Raw genomic sequence first — 6,575 nt, 5'->3', positions numbered from 1 at the left:
CACAGGCTAATTATTGTTTTTATAAATAAGTATTACAATTTTAATCATATGCTGAATTATCAGTTATTTATTTTTCAAAATATCTCTTAAAGGCAATTAGTGGATTCCCCCCTACAACTTTGTGTGGATCTGGATTTTAGAAGAATCTTGATTTTCCGACATAATTGTTACATTTTATTTCCATAGATATAAAATTTATAAATCGATTTAAATGTAGAATTATATTTTTTTAATAGATAAATAGATTAGTAAAAACCAAGTAATTTACTTTTCCTATTGAAAATAATTGTGGATTTTGACAATAACAATATATACAAAATCTTACTCCATACTGACGCTCGCCTTTGTCATCCAATGTTGCACAGCAAGATACACTGGACTCATGCATCGTGGCCTAGGCATCGTCCCCTCAAACTCAAAAATGTCAACAATACGAAATCGCTTTAGAAAACAATCACTACTAGGAATCATTTTCGCAGACGGCCAAAAGTAGTTTTTTCAGGCGGGGAAAGGGCCGCCAGTAAACAAAGGCCTACGAAAATTATTTTCGCAGGCAGCATCTCCACCCTCATACAAAAATAATTTCAGTGAACAAAAACAAATTTGCTGCCACCACCCCTACCCCCGCCGCCACCTCCTCTCCTCGTCGCCAAGCCGCTGCTGGCCCTCCTCGTCGCCGGGCTGGTAGAGGGAGGAGCTGAGCCACCGCCTCACCTCCTCGTCGCGGCCAATGCCTCCCCTCCTCGTCGTTCAGCCACCGTCGTTGCCGAGAGAGGGAGGAGCCAAGCCGCCGTATCCCATTCCCTCCCCCTCACTTTCTCATCGCCACCACCTCCCCTCCCCTCCCCGAGACCGGCCGGTAGCGGATCCGCGCGCCCGCGGCCAGCCGGCGGTGGATCCGCACTCCCGGGGCGAGCCAGCAGCGGATCCAAGAGGCGTCATGTCGTCGTTGCGACCTCCTCATCGCTGAGCCGCTGCCGTCGCCGGGAGAGGGAGGAGCCGAGCCGCCGCATCCCCTCCCCTTCCCTGACCTCCTCATCGCCACCACCTCCACTCCCCTCAACGAGACCAGCCGACGGCGGCTCCGCGTGCCGGTGGCCGGCCAGTGGTGGATCCACGCACCCGGTGCGAGCCAGCGGCACATCTAGAAGTCGTCGTCGCCACCTCCTCGTCGCTAAGCCGCTGCCATCGCCGGGAGAGGGAGGAGCCGAGCCGCTGCATCCCCTCCCCTCACCTCCTCGTCGCCACCACCTCCCCTCCCCTCCCTGAGACTGGTCGGTGGCGGATCTGCTCGCCACGGCCGGCCAGGGGTGGATCCTCATGCTTAGGCTGAGATGGCGGCGGATCCAGGAGGCATCATCATCGTCGTCGTGACCTCCATGTTGCTGAGCCGCTGCCGTCGCCGGGAGAGGGAGGAGCCGAGTCGCTGCATCCCCTCCCGTCCCCTCACCTCCTCATCGCCACCACCTCCCCTCCCTAAGACCTGCCAGCGATGGATCGGCGTACTCATGGCCGGCTGGCGATGGATCTGCGCGCCCAGGGCGAGCCGGTGGCAGATCCAGGAGGAATCGTTGTTGTCGTCACGACCTCTTCATCGCTGAGCCGCCGCTGTTGCCGGGAGAGGGAGGAGTTGAACCGCCAACCTCCCCTCTCCTCCTCGTTGCGGCCAACGCCTCCCCTCCTCGTCACTGAGCCACCACCATCACCAGGAGAGGGAGGCCATCACGTGACCTGCCGTCTAATGGGAAGGAAATGAGAGAGAAAGAGAGAAGGGGAAGGGAAATGAGTGGCCAACAGGGTAAGGATGGTGAAGGAGAAGATAATGATGGGACTTAGATATTTTTTCTGCAGGCATAATTTTTGCAGACGGACAACATAAGGTTCTGCCTGCAAAAATCATTTTTTTCCAAGCGGACGCCTTAAGAGGCCCGTCTATGAAAATAAAGGTATTTTCGTAGGCGGACCTCTTAAGTGATCCGCATAAAAGAACTGATCTTCGCAGGCGAACGACAAGCTCCACCCCAGTTTAAATTTTCGTAGGTGGCCATATTTGGCTCCGAGGGCCATATCCTCTTAGGAAAAAAAACTCACATCGCTTTTTCTAGTATTTACTTTACATTACATTATCTATTATTTTATTCATATTTCTAAAGATTAAGATTAATAGTAAATTTTTTTATTAATTCATAGTTTTACTGATAAAAAATATGAATTAATAATACAAATTTATTAATTCTATTTTGTTTGTTCATAGTTTTTTCACGTCATAAAGTTTTACTGTTGTCTTAATTTTAATTTTTTTAAATAGTTTTAAATTGTAGAATAGCTCAATGCAAAGTACTCGAGTATCAAATGCGTTCTTTGTGCTTGTCTATAGTTTCGATTTAGTTTTTTTTGCTAATTTAATAGTTCTCAAAATAAAAAAAAATATTAGCGAGCCATATCTAATGTGGACTCATAGTTAATAAATACGAAATTTTTTTAGTTTGATAATACCGAAAATTTAAATTGAAAATACTAGATTGTCCTCCTCTTAGGGCTCTGATTTTTAGTATTTCAATTCTTTATTAATCTAAATTTAAGAATTAGGAACCTGCGATGATGTGTCTTGACTCTTCTTTTATTTCACTCCTAATTTGATGATACCACCTAGATAGGTGATTTTGATTTATTCACTACAATAAAGCGAGCAATAAGCATAGGTATGAAACTTGCGTGCAAACACCCACAATCATGATATAGAAATATAATGTGATTATGTATGCTGGCCAAGGAGAATAAGTATTAATTTGGTCAACAATTAATGAACTGTATTTGTGCAGATGATATTCGACCCTAATCCAGGCATGAATATTGTTGGCCATTGTATTACAAAACTAATAGTAGATCTGCAACGGGAAAAAGGATTGGATATGTTAGGACAACGTACAGATCAGTTGATGCATATCTGATGCGTTTTCTTCTGCCGTTTAAAGATCCAAATGAACTTGCTGTGCTCTACTCACAATGAGACTGATTCCCCCGCCGCCGCCGATTCATCAAAATATAATTGAACTTATCTACTTCGATCTTCTTTCCATTTGCGCAGGTTGGTGCACATGCATGCGGGATATGCAATCTCAACAGCAGGTCGATCCGTCCATGCATATATGCTGTTCGAATTGGCGGCTGGAGCGACTCCTTTGCTGAAGTTTTCAATCGTGTTAATGGACACCCCGGCAAGGTGAAGTCTCTCGTATTATGCTCACGGTTCTGCTCGTGGCCTCATGCTTCCATCTGCTAGACTGTTACCTAGCTCTCTCCATCAGATATAGTTGTGCAGAAAAGCTAACGCGCGCCGGCGATTCCAGAGGAATCAACGTAACTAACCGAGTTAGTTTCGAGTTAGTTTAGGATAATGACGGTAATTAAGGAAAGATTTTCCTTTTTTTGAAGATTTTTTTACTAACATATTGAAAAGAAATCTATATGTGAAAGAAACTTCCACGTGAAATTTTAAACTTTCAACTCAAAATTTGACACTCAAAACTCAATTTTTTAATTTTTTTCAACTCGAAATTTGAACTTTCAAGTTAGATTTCAAAACTTTCGACTTAAGATTTAAACTTTGAAGTCAAATTTTGAAAACTTTCAACTCAAACATTGAAAATTTTCAACTTGAAATTCAAATTTGTAAAACAAATTTTAAAAACTTTCAACTCAGATTTGAAAACTTTCGACTCAGATTAGAAACTTCCAACTGGAGATTTAAGAAATTTCAACTCGAGATTTGAAAATTTTTAAGTCCATATTTGAAAATTTTTACGTTGAGATTTAAAAACTTTCAAATTAAAATTTAAAAACTTTTAACTCAAACATTTGAAAACATGTGTGCTGAAGATTAAAAAAATTAGAAAAAGCGCAAAATGAAAAATGAAAAAAAAAAACCGCGAAAAAAAGAAAACGAAAAAAATCATGCTTAGGAGAGGGTGCCAGGCTGCCAGCTGGCGCGTGTCGCCCCCTGCCTCTCCCGGATACAATTGACTAGAGATAAGAACATATGGGCTATGGAAAGAGCCCATAAAGTTGACGGTAGACAGGCCTATGGCGTTAAATCACTATTGCATCTATGATTCTGATTAAATTAATTAATTATATTCAATGGTTAGACTTTTCTTATTAACGTGAGAGCTCATAAAAAGTGTCCAATTAATATAGGTATAGATAGATAGATTGTGTTATATCGTATTTAGATTTTTTATTATTTGTTCATGAGGTGAAAGAAATCATTATGTTATAAATGTGAGCATAATATGAACCAATATCAATAGAACTCTTAGTAGGACGTAAGTGTTATAAGCGAGTTTAAGGGCCTATTTTTTTCCTGATTCTATACTTTCAATTTTTATTTTCATGCATTCCAAGTTTCTAAATGGTGCTTTTTTGAAAAAAAAAATCTTGGAATACTTTTCTAAAATAAAATTTTAACTTTTTAAAAGTTAATTTATTCGTTTATACCCTCAGATAGCAATCGTATAAATTAGATAATTCATCAATTTCAGTTGTCGTAAACCCTAAGTAGTATTTTTTTTTTCATACGAGTCATTGTTCTGTAAGAGCTACTCTAAAAAATTGTAAATTGATGTCAACATTAATTCTTATTAATTAGACATCTAATGACTTGCTAGCAATATAATTAATTTCTTTCTACATGTATATAAACAAAGGAAGTAATTTTAATAATTGAAAACAAATTATCGGAATTATTAACTTCAAAACCATTTTCTTTTCTTTTTCAGCCGATAGGCTGTTTCCGGCCCAATTTCCCGCCGCCGGCCTGCTCTAGCCCGAGCGCGCGCACAACTGCCCTCGCTGCCGCTAGGCCGGCCGAAGGCTCAGCAAGCTGGGCCCCGCGAGCGCCCACTCCTCCACGGGTCGCCGATGGGTGGGGCACACCTGTCAGGCCCGTCCCTTCCTCTCGCCGGTGAAATCGGAGGGGGAGAACAACATCCGCCCGTGCCCGGCGCCCCAGTAACCCCACTGTCCGCGCCTCGCCCACGTGTGCGCGCCCCACTCCACGCATCCCGCGCCCGCAACGGCCGCACGCGGCCCCAGTTCCTCCCGGCTTCACGCCCCGACATCGCCCCTCACCGCCGCCGTTGCCGCCTACCACGGGAGAGAGGTCCATCCGGCCCACGGCTCTATAAAACCCCCTCGCGAGCTCTCCTCCATTTCTTTCCGCAACCACCGCTGCTTCCCCGCTCGCTCGTTCCCTCTCGTGCCGTGCGAAGCTAGCGCCGCCGCCTTCCACCATCTCCGGCCACTGCTAGGGCTGCTGCCTAGCCGCGCCGTCGCCACCGCCGCGCTCACCGAGCCCGCCTGCTCCTCGCCACCGGAACACGTCTCGCCTCAGTCGCCGGTGAGCACCTCCTTTTCCGCTGCCTCCCGGCCGACAGTGCCGCTTGCCGTGAACCCTCTTTTCCCCTCAAACCCCTCTCGTTCTCTCTCTTAGGTCCCGCAGCTGCCCGTCCGCGCCCTCTGCCGCCAGGTTGTCGCCTTCCTCACCGCCGCCGTCGTCCCCTTCCGCGCCGGCCGGTGAGGAACCCCCTCCCTTGCCCTCTCCTTCCCGTGCGCGCCGCTGCCCCTTTGGGTGCGCCGCCGTTCCCTGTGCGAACCGCCGTCTCCCGCGCCGCGCGCCGCCACTCCCCGCGTCGCCGCCGGTGACCGCGCGACGCCGCTCGGCTGAGCCCGTGCCAGCTCACCGCCGCATCTCAGCTGCCTGATCTGCCACGCGGCAGATCAGGGCCGTTCGTTCGACCGCCCACGTGACTTGGTGCCCCCGTCTCCGTCTTCGTGGACTTGTCCACGGTGGATCGGACACTTGCGCCGCTGACCGATGGGGCCCACATGTCAGCCCCGGCCCCCTCCCTCAGTGACGTCAGCCGTTGGCTTTAATGCGTAATATTTTATTTAAGGGCTTTTCTAAAAGCACGGTCAATCTTTTAAAATTCATAAAAAATTCATCCGAGCTCCGTTTGAGCCCACTCAAATTACAGTAAATTCATAAATAAACTTAAAATCCATTAAAAATAGTTTTGTTTATGTCTCGATAGACTTATAGCCTGTTTTGTATGTGTGCTTCGCTTAGATTCCGGTGAATCCGAAGCTCTACTTTACTTTGAAGTGGTCCCAGAAGTTCCTGCAGCACCGGGGGCAAGGCAAGTGATACATGTTAATTAATCATATTGTACCTATTTCGCAAACGTCTCATTTTCTATTAAATATTGCATTAGGACACTCAAAAGGTATGTAATTAGCTGTGTGACATCACAAAAACGTGAATTTGCCCGAGAACACTCCAAAAGTATGGTAATTTGCTGCAGGACACCGAACGCATTAAAATATAATATCCACCCAATTGATGAGAGAGAAACCATACAAAATGACATATTTGCCCTTCTTCTCCCTTCTTTCGGTCTTTTTCCAACGCTCACTTGCAACGAGCTCCAATGGCTTGCCACTGTCATCGGCCTCATCCCTACCCCCCAAGTCCCCAGCTGATCGTGCGCGCCACAAGCTCTGCTGGTCTCCTTGAC

General features: G+C 46.1%; 1 long non-coding RNA gene across 1 annotated transcript; it reads left to right on the top strand.

Annotated features, from left to right (window-relative positions):
* Positions 1-5,006: 5,006 nt before the first annotated feature.
* On the top strand, positions 5,007-6,303 carry LOC112938671 (uncharacterized). Its single transcript, XR_003241863.2, has 3 exons — positions 5,007-5,398; positions 5,492-5,574; positions 6,128-6,303. It is a non-coding gene; the product is annotated as an uncharacterized lncRNA (long non-coding RNA).
* The last annotated feature ends 272 nt before the right edge of the window (positions 6,304-6,575 follow it).

This window comes from Oryza sativa, chromosome 4 (genome assembly GCF_034140825.1).
Source record: "Oryza sativa Japonica Group chromosome 4, ASM3414082v1".
In the NCBI taxonomy this organism is placed as follows: Eukaryota; Viridiplantae; Streptophyta; class Magnoliopsida; order Poales; family Poaceae; genus Oryza; species Oryza sativa.
The sequence above is the reverse complement of the archived record's forward strand: the minus strand, read 5'-3'. Positions and strand labels throughout refer to the sequence as shown.